The following is a 14,844-nucleotide window of genomic DNA, read 5'->3' on the forward strand; positions in this document are numbered from 1 at the left end:
TGGAATTAAACTGTAGTATGTTATGGATTGTGCACCGGGCCCTGGCATATATTAGGGGATTGCTATTTATGGGATTCCTTTTCGATATATGACGAGAGGTGTTGCTGGTAGCATTTAGGACTTCGTACCAGGACCAGCCTCTCGCAGTTCAATCGCCAGTTATTACGCCACAGTGCTCTTGGGGCAGAGGGGTTTTAGGGCCCCAGGTGTGAATACAACCCCTGCCCCTGATTTTTGTGAGGACTTTGGTGTATCCTGCATGGACTCCTCCCCTGTGAGGCAGCGGAGAACAGCAGCCAGATGGAGCACTTGTAGCTTTTGTGTTGTTGCTGTTTTACTATGTGTGTGTCTTATATTACAACCATGCTGAACATCAGTGGCCGGAGAGAGGAGAGGGAGGAAAAGCCTGTTTACACAGACTGCAAACCGCCTGGGGAATAATGCAGGAAAGGAAGTGAGCCGGCTCTCTGTCTGACTGCTCCAACTTCCTGCTCACACACACACACTCACATTAACACAGCACAGAGAAAAAGAGCAGAAAATCAGGATCTCATTACAGCAGTGAGCAGACTGACAGCATGGACAAGCCAGGGATTGTACCACCTTCCTAGACAATTAATAGCCCAGGAGAGAGGTGCCAGGGTGCAGCACCAGTCTGGGTATGTACAGCTGGGTATCTTATGTGGCACTAGTTGCACTTCTGCTCTTCTTCATCTCTTTGCTGTATGGAGGATGGAGGAGGGGCTGCTGGCTCACACAGAACTTTCTTTTCTTACTTTGCATGATTTGCATTCATTTGTGTTAATAGATGGCATGTAATTAAGGAGACAGCAGCTGAACACCCCTCACATTACCCTGGGTGGGAGCTGTCTCTTATTAGTGTGACTGGCATGACAGATAGTGCCCAGGGAAGGTTAGCTCAGGAGTATTGTACCAGGGCAAGTGGTCTGATGCACTGGGCAGGGAGAATCTCTTAATGACTGGGCATCAATGATAATGCCAGGCAAGTGTGCCAGGAAGAGTCTGCACTGGCATAAGCTACAAAGTGTGCATGTCATACTGGTGTCTGGGCATCTGCACTGGTAGTTGGCATGTTTGTCAGTGACAGTATTACATTTCTCACTGGTACCATTGATGCCTGCCAGCTGTGAGAATCTCCTATGTGTGACAGAGGCATCCTGGTAATGCAGACTGGCATCAGGACTGGTGTTATTGATTGGCAACTGGCATGTGATGAGGACATCAGTAACTGGAGATTGGCACTGTGAGGAGGGAGTCTTCTACCTGACTGGGCATGTGTGCCTGCCAAGAAGGGTCTTTTATTAGTGTCTGACAGGGTTAATTACTGGGCATGACTAGTTGCCACAGTAATAAAATGCCATCAATGCCAACCTGTGACTATTATGTGTGGCAGGCTCCTGACTGGCATCATGAGCCCTTGGCATCGTCTGGCATGGAGCAGGGTGAGAGCATCATGTCTGTGCAATCAGCACTCGGGGCCAGAGCTGCGCTCTGTTTCCTCAGAGCTGGGAGTCCGTCCTGTCTGGAAACACAAGACTAATTGCCATGCGCTTCCGGCCGGGAGCTGGCAGCAGACAACATCTTGAGAATGAGTCAGTGAGCGCACAAAGAGACTCTGTGGTTTCCTTCTCCTCAGGTTCATGCATGTGCAGCTGCCTTTGTAGTCTTCACAGGGTCTCTAGGCTCGGCCATGTCATATCGCACCCGAGCCAGGGAGGGAGAGGAGAAGGCTGCACTGTTATCTTTGGAGGGGGCTTTCTATTTTATGAGGTTACAGGACCTGATGCTGCCGGGGAAAAAGTTCCCTGAATTTTCCACTGGCTGCAGGAAGAGAGCGCATTTAGTCATGGCTCAGTAATGTCTGCCTATAGCGACTAATCTCATTAGGAGTTTCCGCTCCCCAAACACTGGAGGGTTTGTGTGGCTCATAGAGGAGCTCTGCCACCAACATGCAGAGCTGGAGAGAGATAGCGTACCCACTGTGCCAGCTGTATGCCCTGCCATATGCATATAATAATAACCTGCCACCAACATGCAGAGCTGGAGAGAGATAGCGTACCCACTGTGCCAGCTGTATGCCCTGCCATATGCATATAATAATAACCTGCCACCAACATGCAGAGCTGGAGAGAGATAGCGTACCCACTGTGCCAGCTGTATGCCCTGCCATATGCATATAATAATAACCTGCCACCAACATGCAGAGCTGGAGAGAGATAGCGTACCCACTGTGCCAGCTGTATGCCCTGCCATATGCATATAATAATAACCTGCCACCAACATGCAGAGCTGGAGATAGATAGCGTACCCACTGTACCAGCTGTATGCCCTGCCATATGCATATAATAACCAGCCACCAACATGCAGAGCTGGAGAGAGATAGCGTACCCACTGTGCCAGCTGTACGCCCTGCCATATGCATATAATAATAACCTGCCACCAACATGCAGAGCTGGAGAGAGATAGCGTACCCACTGTGCCAGCTGTATGCCCTGCCATATGCATATAATAATAACCTGCCACCAACATGCAGAGCTGGAGATAGATAGCGTACCCACTGTGCCAGCTGTATGCCCTGCCATATGCATATAATAATAACCTGCCACCAACATGCAGAGCTGGAGAGAGATAGCGTACCCACTGTGCCAGCTGTATGCCCTGCCATATGCATATAATAATAACCTGCCACCAACATGCAGAGCTGGAGAGAGATAGCGTACCCACTGTGCCAGCTGTATGCCCTGCCATATGCATATAATAATAACCTGCCACCAACATGCAGAGCTGGAGAGAGATAGCGTACCCACTGTGCCAGCTGTATGCCCTGCCATATGCATATAATAATAACCTGCCACCAACATGCAGAGCTGGAGATAGATAGCGTACCCACTGTACCAGCTGTATGCCCTGCCATATGCATATAATAATAACCAGCCACCAACATGCAGAGCTGGAGAGAGATAGCGTACCCACTGTGCCAGCTGTATGCCCTGCCATATGCATATAATAATAACCTGCCACCAACATGCAGAGCTGGAGAGAGATAGCGTACCCACTGTGCCAGCTGTATGCCCTGCCATATGCATATAATAATAACCTGCCACCAACATGCAGAGCTGGAGAGAGATAGCGTACCCACTGTGCCAGCTGTATGCCCTGCCATATGCATATAATAACCTGCCACCAACATGCAGAGCTGGAGAGAGATAGCGTACCCACTGTGCCAGCTGTATGCACTGCCATATGCATATAATAATAACCTGCCACCAACATGCAGAGCTGGAGAGAGATAGCGTACCCACTGTGCCAGCTGTATGCCCTGACATATGCATATAATAATAACCAGCCACCAACATGCAGAGCTGGAGAGAGATAGCGTACCCACTGTGCCAGCTGTATGCCCTGACATATGCATATAATAATAACCAGCCACCAACATGCAGAGCTGGAGAGAGATAGCGTACCCACTGTGCCAGCTGTATGCCCTGCCATATGCATATAATAATAACCTGCCTCCAACATGCAGAGCTGGAGAGAGATAGCGTACCCACTGTGCCAGCTGTATGCCCTGACATATGCATATAATAATAACCAGCCACCAACATGCAGAGCTGGAGAGAGATAGCGTACCCACTGTGCCAGCTGTATGCCCTGCCATATGCATATAATAATAACCTGCCACCAACATGCAGAGCTGGAGATAGATAGCGTACCCACTGTACCAGCTGTATGCCCTGCCATATGCATATAATAACCAGCCACCAACATGCAGAGCTGGAGAGAGATAGCGTACCCACTGTGCCAGCTGTACGCCCTGCCATATGCATATAATAATAACCTGCCACCAACATGCAGAGCTGGAGAGAGATAGCGTACCCACTGTGCCAGCTGTATGCCCTGCCATATGCATATAATAATAACCTGCCACCAACATGCAGAGCTGGAGAGAGATCGCGTACCCACTGTGCCAGCTGTATGCCCTGCCATATGCATATAATAATAACCTGCCACCAACATGCAGAGCTGGAGAGAGATAGCGTACCCACTGTGCCAGCTGTATGCCCTGCCATATGCATATAATAATAACCTGCCACCAACATGCAGAGCTGGAGAGAGATAGCGTACCCACTGTGCCAGCTGTATGCCCTGCCATATGCATATAATAATAACCTGCCACCAACATGCAGAGCTGGAGAGAGATAGCGTACCCACTGTGCCAGCTGTATGCCCTGCCATATGCATATAATAATAACCTGCCACCAACATGCAGAGCTGGAGAGAGATAGCGTACCCACTGTGCCAGCTGTATGCCCTGCCATATGCATATAATAATAACCTGCCACCAACATGCAGAGCTGGAGATAGATAGCGTACCCACTGTACCAGCTGTATGCCCTGCCATATGCATATAATAACCAGCCACCAACATGCAGAGCTGGAGAGAGATAGCGTACCCACTGTGCCAGCTGTACACCCTGCCATATGCATATAATAATAACCTGCCACCAACATGCAGAGCTGGAGAGAGATAGCGTACCCACTGTGCCAGCTGTATGCCCTGCCATATGCATATAATAATAACCTGCCACCAACATGCAGAGCTGGAGAGAGATAGGGTACCCACTGTGCCAGCTGTATGCCCTGCCATATGCATATAATAATAACCTGCCACCAACATGCAGAGCTGGAGAGAGATAGGGTACCCACTGTGCCAGCTGTATGCCCTGCCATATGCATATAATAATAACCTGCCACCAACATGCAGAGCTGGAGAGAGATAGCGTACCCACTGTGCCAGCTGTATGCCCTGCCATATGCATATAATAATAACCTGCCACCAACATGCAGAGCTGGAGAGAGATAGCGTACCCACTGTGCCAGCTGTATGCCCTGCCATATGCATATAATAATAACCTGCCACCAACATGCAGAGCTGGAGATAGATAGCGTACCCACTGTACCAGCTGTATGCCCTGCCATATGCATATAATAACCAGCCACCAACATGCAGAGCTGGAGAGAGATAGCGTACCCACTGTGCCAGCTGTACGCCCTGCCATATGCATATAATAATAACCTGCCACCAACATGCAGAGCTGGAGAGAGATAGCGTACCCACTGTGCCAGCTGTATGCCCTGCCATATGCATATAATAATAACCTGCCACCAACATGCAGAGCTGGAGAGAGATAGCGTACCCACTGTGCCAGCTGTATGCCCTGCCATATGCATATAATAATAACCTGCCACCAACATGCAGAGCTGGAGATAGATAGCGTACCCACTGTACCAGCTGTATGCCCTGCCATATGCATATAATAACCAGCCACCAACATGCAGAGCTGGAGAGAGATAGCGTACCCACTGTGCCAGCTGTATGCCCTGCCATATGCATATAATAATAACCTGCCACCAACATGCAGAGCTGGAGAGAGATAGCGTACCCACTGTGCCAGCTGTATGCCCTGCCATATGCATATAATAATAACCTGCCACCAACATGCAGAGCTGGAGAGAGATAGCGTACCCACTGTGCCAGCTGTATGCCCTGCCATATGCATATAATAATAACCTGCCACCAACATGCAGAGCTGGAGAGAGATAGCGTACCCACTGTGCCAGCTGTATGCACTGCCATATGCATATAATAATAACCTGCCACCAACATGCAGAGCTGGAGAGAGATAGCGTACCCACTGTGCCAGCTGTATGCCCTGACATATGCATATAATAATAACCAGCCACCAACATGCAGAGCTGGAGAGAGATAGCGTACCCACTGTGCCAGCTGTATGCCCTGACATATGCATATAATAATAACCAGCCACCAACATGCAGAGCTGGAGAGAGATAGCGTACCCACTGTGCCAGCTGTATGCCCTGCCATATGCATATAATAATAACCTGCCTCCAACATGCAGAGCTGGAGAGAGATAGCGTACCCACTGTGCCAGCTGTATGCCCTGACATATGCATATAATAATAACCAGCCACCAACATGCAGAGCTGGAGAGAGATAGCGTACCCACTGTGCCAGCTGTATGCCCTGCCATATGCATATAATAATAACCTGCCTCCAACATGCAGAGCTGGAGAGAGATAGCGTACCCACTGTGCCAGCTGTATGCCCTGCCATATGCATATAATAATAACCTGCCTCCAACATGCAGAGCTGGAGAGAGATAGCGTACCCACTGTGCCAGCTGTATGCCCTGACATATGCATATAATAATAACCAGCCACCAACATGCAGAGCTGGAGAGAGATAGCGTACCCACTGTGCCAGCTGTATGCCCTGCCATATGCATATAATAATAACCTGCCACCAACATGCAGAGCTGGAGAAAGATAGGGTACCCACTGTGCCAGCTGTATGCCCTGCCATATGCATATAATAATAACCTGCCACCAACATGCAGAGCTGGAGATAGATAGGGTACCCACTGTGCCAGCTGTATGCCCTGCCATATGCATATAATAATAACCTGCCACCAACATGCAGAGCTGGAGAGAGATAGGGTACCCACTGTGCCAGCTGTATGCCCTGACATATGCATATAATAATAACCTGCCACCAACATGCAGAGCTGGAGAGAGATAGCGTACCCACTGTGCCAGCTGTATGCCCTGACATATGCATATAATAATAACCAGCCACCAACATGCAGAGCTGGAGAGAGATAGCGTACCCACTGTGCCAGCTGTATGCCCTGACATATGCATATAATAATAACCAGCCACCAACATGCAGAGCTGGAGAGAGATAGCGTACCCACTGTGCCAGCTGTATGCCCTGCCATATGCATATAATAATAACCTGCCTCCAACATGCAGAGCTGGAGAGAGATAGCGTACCCACTGTGCCAGCTGTATGCCCTGCCATATGCATATAATAATAACCTGCCTCCAACATGCAGAGCTGGAGAGAGATAGCGTACCCACTGTGCCAGCTGTATGCCCTGACATATGCATATAATAATAACCAGCCACCAACATGCAGAGCTGGAGAGAGATAGCGTACCCACTGTGCCAGCTGTATGCCCTGCCATATGCATATAATAATAACCTGCCACCAACATGCAGAGCTGGAGAAAGATAGGGTACCCACTGTGCCAGCTGTATGCCCTGCCATATGCATATAATAATAACCTGCCACCAACATGCAGAGCTGGAGATAGATAGGGTACCCACTGTGCCAGCTGTATGCCCTGCCATATGCATATAATAATAACCTGCCACCAACATGCAGAGCTGGAGAGAGATAGGGTACCCACTGTGCCAGCTGTATGCCCTGACATATGCATATAATAATAACCTGCCACCAACATGCAGAGCTGGAGAGAGATAGGGTACCCACTGTGCCAGCTGTATGCCCTGCCATATGCATATAATAATAACCTGCCACCAACATGCAGAGCTGGAGAGAGATAGGGTACCCACTGTGCCAGCTGTATGCCCTGCCATATGCATATAATAATAACCTGCCACCAACATGCAGAGCTGAAGAGCGATAGCATACCCACTGTGCCAGCTGTATGCCCTGCCATATACATATAATAACATGCACAGCCAGAGAAAGCTAGCGTACCCACTGTGCCAGCTGTATGCCCTGTTATATACAGTACAGACCAAAAGTTTGGACACACCTCATTTAAAGATTTTTCTGTATTTTCATGACTATGAAAATTGTACGTTCACACTGAAGGCATCAAAACTATGAATTAACACATGTGGAATTATATACTTAACAAAAAAGTGTGAAACAACTGAAAATATGTCTTATATTCTAGGTTCTTCAAAGTAGCCACCTTTTGTTTTGATGACTGCTTTTCACACTCTTGGCATTCTCTTGATGAGCTTCAAGAGGTAGTCACCGGAAATGGTCCAACAATCTTGAAGGAGTTCCCAGAGATGCTTAGCACTTGTTGGCCCTTTGGCCTTCCAGCTCACCCCAAACCATCTCGATTGGGTTCAGGTCTGGTGACTGTGGAGGCCAGGTCATCTGGTGTAGCACCCCATTACGCTCCTCCTATGTCAAATAGCCCTTACACAGCCTGGAGGTGTGTTTGGGGTCACTGTCCTGTTGAAAAATAAATGATGGTCCAACTAAACGCAAACCGGATGGAATAGCATGCCGCTGCAAGATGCTGTGGTAGCCATGCTGGTTCAGTATGCCTTCAATTTTGAATAAATCCCCAACAATGTCACCAGCAAAGCACCCCCACACCATTACACCTCCTCTTCCATGCTTCACGGTGGGAACCAGGCATGTAGAGTCCATCCGTTCACCTTTTCTGCGTCGCACAAAGACACGGTGGTTGGAACCAAAGATCTCAAATTTGGACTCATCAGACCAAAGCACAGATTTCCACTGGTCTAATGTCCATTCCTTGTGTTCTTTAGCCCAAACAAGTCTCTTCTGCTTGTTGCCTGTCCTTAGCAATGGTTTCCTAGCAGCTATTTTACCATGAAGGCCTGCTGCACAAAGTCTCCTCTTAACAGTTGTTGTAGAGATGTGTCTGCTGCTAGAACTCTGTGTGGCATTGACCTGGTCTCTAATCTGAGCTGCTGTTAACCTGCGATTTCTGAGGCTGGTGACTCGGATAAACTTATCCTCAGAAGCAGAGGTGACTCTTGGTCTTCCTTTCCTGGCGCGGTCCTCATGTGAGCCAGTTTCTTTGTAGCGCTTGATGGTTTTTGCAACTGCACTTGGGGACACTTTCAAAGTTTGTCCAATTTTTCAGACTGACTGACCTTCATTTCTTAAAGTAATGATGGCCACTGGTTTTTCTTTACATAGCTGCTTTTTTCTTGCCATAATACAAATTCTAACAGTCTATTCAGTAGGACTATCAGCTGTGTATCCACCTGACTTCTGCACAACACAACTGATGGTCCCAACCCCATTTATAAGGCAAGAAATCCCACTTATTAAACCTGACAGGGCACACCTATGAAGTGAAAACCATTTCCGGTGACTACCTCTTGAAGCTCATCAAGAGAATGCCAAGAGTGTGCAAAGCAGTCATCAAAGCAAAAGGTGGCTACTTTGAAGAACCTAGAATATAAGACATATTTTCAGTTGTTTCACACTTTTTTGTTAAGTATATAATTCCACATGTGTTAATTCATAGTTTTGATGCCTTCAGTGTGAATGTACAATTTTCATAGTCATGAAAATACAGAAAAATCTTTAAATGAGAAAGTGTGTCCAAACTTTTGGTCTGTACTGTACATATAATAACATTCACAGCCGGAGAGAGCTAGCGTACCCACTGTGTCAGCTGTATGCCTTGCCATATACATATAATAGCATGCACAGCCAGAGAGAGCTAATGTACCCACTGTGCCAGCTTTATGCCCTGCCATATACTTATAATAACCTGCCACCAACATGCAGAGCTGGAGGTAGATAGCGTACCCACTGTGCCCGCTGTATGCCCTGCCATATACATATAATAGCATGCACAGCCGTATGCCCTGCCATATACATATAATAGCATGCACAGCCAGAGAGAGCTAATGTACCCACTGTGCCAACTGTATGCCCTGCCATATACATATAAAACATGCACAGCCAGAGAGAGCAAGCACTGTGCCAGCTGTATGCCCTGCCATATACGTATAATAACATGAACAGCCGGAGAGAGCTAATGTACCCACTGTGCCAGCTGTATGCCCTGCCATATACAAATAATAACCTGCCACCAACATGCACAGCCGGAGAGAGCTAGCGTACCCACTGTGCCTGCTGTATGCCCTGCAATATACATATAATAACATGCACAGCCGGAGAGAGCTAGCGTGCCCACTGTGCCAGCTGTATGCCCTGCCATATACAAATAATAACATGCACAGCCGGAGAGAGCTAGCATACCCACTGTGCCAGCTGTATGCCCTGCCCTCATTATATGTAATATATAATAACCTGCCACCAACATGCACAGCCAGATAGTGTTAATGTACCCACTGTGCCAGCTGTATGGCCTGCCCCCAGTACTATCATTATATATAATATATACAATATAATATATAGTGCTAATATACCCACTGTGCCAGCTGTATACCCTGCCACCATTATATCTAAAAAAGAAAAGAGGAAGGAAAAAATGGCAGACATAGATAAAATGAAATAGCCTTTATTGTATGAAATCTAAAATATGAATGTAAACATAAAAAATAGATCATGGGCATGACACGTATGGAAAGCAACATATATAAAAGGGTGGGTGAATAATAAAGTGCTGTGGTAGTAAAGGTATATAACATGTATGCTGGCTATGGCTGCCTACATATGACATGCACATTGACAGAGGTCATTGTAAATAACCAATAAGTCAAACTGATTATTTCTTAGGAACAAAGAATATGTATAATATCAGTAGTACTGCTTTAAATGGCTGCTATAGTAACCTTCACAAGTAATGGTCCAACTGCAGGTGGGGCAAAGACATTTAGTAATAATAATAAAGGCAAGTTTCCCCTCCACATATGCCAATGGCAAACACATGACATTAAGTGTCATCAGAACAAATCAATATACCACTATACGGACATGAATCAAAGTAACCGCTGACAAAAAGAGGAGATACCTCCGCAACCAGAGAACAGAGACATAAAATGTACAGCCATGTACCTTTCTTTGATTACACATACCCACCCAGTATACACACACCCGATGAGCGTGTCGCTGAAGCTTCATCTGGGGTCATCAATATATCTAATATATTATTCCCTGACACCACTGTGCCAGCTGTATACCCTGCCCGCAGCACTGCCATCATTCACTGTCTGATATATAATTCACTGCCTCAAACATACACAGCCAGACAGTGCTACTTATGTACCCATAGTGCCATGTGTGCCAGCTGTATACCTTGCCATCATTATATGTAATATATAATTTCCTGCCACTAACATGCACAACAAGATAGTACTTATTTAACCTCAGTGCCCTGTGTATCAGCTGAATATCCTGAAGCAGCACTGCCATGATTACATTTAATATATATATATCTCCCAACTTTTTAAAAACACAAAATTTGGGCTACGACCATTTATAATTTCTTTCTCCCCTGGCAGGAGGAGTTGTCAGAGGGGTGTTGGTCGTGAGGGACATTCAGCAGATGCAGAGACTGCAGGTTGTAGACCCAAATCCAGGACTGTCCGCTGTATCCAGGACAGTTGGGACTAGAGATGAGCGGATGGATTCACTTGACCTTGCAGCTGACGGGAGGCCCATGAATCTCTAACCATCCAGCGTCCCCGGTGGCTTTTGATTAGCCCGGGCTGGTACGACGTCATCTGTGTGTCCTGCTCATCTCTAGTTGGGAACTATGGATTTAATTTTTGTTCATTCATTCACAGTAGGAGGCGCCAGAACTTTCTCATCCTTATGTAGCTTCATTATACGACATGTTGCTTTTTGGTGTCTGTAAGGCAGTGTTCACACATAGCATAAATACTGTGTTTTTTTGTTTTCTGCAGGTGTCTGCACCAAACTAGACAATAACAATCTTCTCTGATTATTGCTGCATTTTTTATGCTTTTTCTCCCTCATTTGATGTGTTTTTGGTGCGGATGTGAAGCTGCGTTTAAATTAGTTTTTTATAGTACAGAAGAAGAATATAGAGAAAAAAAGAACCATAACAGCACGGTTCAGCAGCGTCTTTAGACACACGGGGCGCAGTTTTCATGAAATCACTTCTACTTTGCTTGGACAGTTGAACAAAACATAATTTCTGTGCAAAAAAAGCAGCAGAAAATATGCAACATTTACGCTACATGTGAACATGGTCTAAATGTCCAAGCAAAGTAGATGTAATGTCATGAAATCTCCTACCCCCGATGCGCCTAAAGTGGCTGCTGTACTTTGCCATTTTGGTGCTTTTTTCCTCTATAGACCTTTATGTGGAGCCTGAAGAAAACACATGTAAAAAAACCAAAACACTGTTGCGTTTTTGAGCTCAGAATCAATGCTTTTCTGTAGTATTAAAAAAGCATTGAAAATGCTGATTCACACCTGCATCAAAAACACATTAAATATGGGGGAACACGCATAAAATAAACACAGCAAACGCTCAATAATCAGAGAAGATTGTTATTGCGAAGTGTGGTGTGGACACCTGCAGAAAATGTGCAGAAAAAAACACGATAAAAAAAGTACCATTTACGCCATGTGTGAACATGGCCTCAGCGTAACATTTTATTTAATATAGAAAAATATCAATCACGCTATTTTTTTACGCCATTTACCGATTCCCGTAAATAATATGATTGCTGTGTTGTGCGGGTCTTTACGATTACCGGGACACCAAATATGTCCATGTTATTTGCTGCTTTGTGATGTTTATTATTTTTTTAAAAAGCGCAGTAAAAATGATATTTATGTAATTATTTTTCATTATTTTTTAGTAATTTTATGGGAAGAAAAAAAATCTTTCTTTTATTCTCTCTCTAGAATACAGAGACCTAAAAGTACACTGTTATATACAATGCATCTCAATGTCTCAGTATAATCTGCCTGTGGGGTTAGTGGCTACAATACAGATCATGTATACAAAATTCTCCCAGTAACATCACCAGAGCCTGTGGCTCAATAACTTGAGCTCCTGCATGCAGTTATAAAGGTTGTCAGTTTGAGTCCTGGGGAGACTCACAAAAACAGAGAAAATGTATTTTTTTTGTAATTGATTTTCATTATTTTTAGTAGTATTATAGTAACAAAAAAATATGATTTTTTTTCTTCACATGTAGAATGCAAACACAGAGATACATTGTATACAGCAGTGTTTTTCTATGTGCATGTATAATCTGCTTCTGGGTTCACTGCAATATAGCTCAAGATTATCAAATTCTCCTATTTACATCATTGTGAGTTGTGGCTCATCGCGAGAGCTGCTACCTGCGAACATGGAATCGCTGCACACGGCCAAATATAACAATAATAATCTTTATTTTTTTTATATAGCGCCAACATATTCCACAGCTCTTTACATACATTATCACGGCTGTCCCCATTGGGACTCACAATCTAGATTCCCTATCAGTATGTCTTTGGAGTGTGGGAGGAACCAGAGAACCCAGAGGAAACCCACGCAAACACAGGAAGAACATACAAACTCCTTGCAGATGTTGTCCTTGGTGGGATTTGAACCCAAGACCCCAGCACTGCAAGGCTGCAGTGCTAACCACTGAGCCACCAAATATATTTCATCTGTGGATCATGATATGTAATATCAGCTGGCACACAGTGTATCACAGCCTCCACCTTTCCCCCCAGGAAGCGCACTCGAAACGCACGTCGGGGTTGTAGGTACGTGGTTTGACACAGGAAGTAATGGGCAAGCTAATAGGCTTTGAACAGTGATAGTCTATTTAGTGACCCCTTACTTGTGATTACCTTATCTTTGATTATTGCTTATGGTTCTCTCTCATTTCATGTTTGGTTGAACTTTCATGTTCGTCACTACAATCAGTGTATGTACTATATAATAACTTCTAAGAATGCTGCCCCTCCTTGCAGAATGTGTGCAAAGATAATTCCTTGTACACCTCTGATTTTACTACTATTTATGTATGTCCTTTGCCATTTTTTGTGACTTTCAATAAACCTTATTGTTTATGAAAATTGGCAGACTTATTATTCCTCCAGGTTTTTTATAGCCCTTATATTTACATACCTCCCAACTTTTGAAGAACAGAATGGTGGATAGATCATGTGGCGTACTACGCGTGTCTCCGCAAATTTTGGCCACACCCAAATCCAAACCCATTTACCATTATCTTTCTCCCCTGGCAGGAGGAGTTGTAAAGAGGGGTGTTGGTAGTGAGGGAAATTCAGCAGATGCTCGAGACTGCAGGACGTAGACTCAAATCCAAGACTGTCCGCTGTATCTGGGACTGTTGGGACTAGAGATGAGCAGATGGATTCACAGGACTGCGGTCCCGCGTCCAGGTCAGTGCTACTTGGCAGCTGGACGGGAGGCCGCGAATCTCTTACCTTCCGGCGTACGCGGTGCGACTTTTGATTCGCCAGGGCCGGAGCGACGTCATCTGTGCGTTCTGCTCATCTCTAGATGGGACCTGTGGATTTATTCTTTGTTCAGTCACAGTCGGAGCCGCCAGAATTTTCTCATCTTTATGTAGCTTCACTATATGATATCTGGCTTTTTTTGTCTGTAGACTGTGTTCACACGTTGCAGAAATACTGTGTTTTTTGTTTCCTGCAGGATCTGCACCAAACACAATAACAATCTTCTCCCCCTTATTTGATGCGTTTCTGGTGCAGATGTGAATCCGCATTTTAATGTGTTTTTTTATAGTACAGAAAAGCTTTGACTCTGCACTTAATAAAGTAACTGCAGTTTTTTTTACATGTGTTTTACTTAGGCTTCACATAGTAGACACAAGAGGAAAAAAAGCACCAAAATCGCACAGATCAGCAGCGTCGCTGTGGGCGTACAGCGGGTGCAGTTCTAATGGAATCACATACACTTTGCTTGGACAGTTAAACAATGCAGATTTTTTGTGCAAAAAAGCATCAGAAAATATGCAGTATTTACTCTACATGTGAACAAGGTCTAAATGTCCAAGTAAAGTGGATGTGATTCCATGAAATCTCCGCACCCTGTGGTCTGAAGACGCTGCTTAATTCTGCAGTTTTGGTGCAGAGTTCAGCACCAAAGGCATGGAAAAAATACTACTCTACTACTGGGGTTTAGTGTGAAATGATGTCCAATTTGCCTTTTGCTCTCTGTTTTTTTGTGTTGTTCCAATACACACAAAGGACATGTGTATAACAAAACGTGTAATTGCAATATT

At 45.4% G+C, this 14,844-nt stretch overlaps 1 protein-coding gene across 1 annotated transcript in view; it reads left to right on the plus strand.

Annotated features, from left to right (window-relative positions):
- Window positions 1-272: 272 nt before the first annotated feature.
- The window catches only part of ELK3 (ETS transcription factor ELK3), a 65,734-nt gene continuing 51,162 nt past the window's right edge, over window positions 273-14,844 (plus strand). The window contains exon 1 of the mRNA XM_073651572.1: window positions 273-659. The gene's annotated coding sequence lies outside the window, so the exon portion shown is untranslated. The remainder of the gene's footprint in view (window positions 660-14,844) is intronic.

Source organism: Phyllobates terribilis, unplaced genomic scaffold (genome assembly GCF_046119375.1).
Source record: "Phyllobates terribilis strain yellow unplaced genomic scaffold, ASM4611937v1 Scaffold_11__3_contigs__length_659146591, whole genome shotgun sequence".
In the NCBI taxonomy this organism is placed as follows: domain Eukaryota; kingdom Metazoa; phylum Chordata; class Amphibia; order Anura; family Dendrobatidae; genus Phyllobates; species Phyllobates terribilis.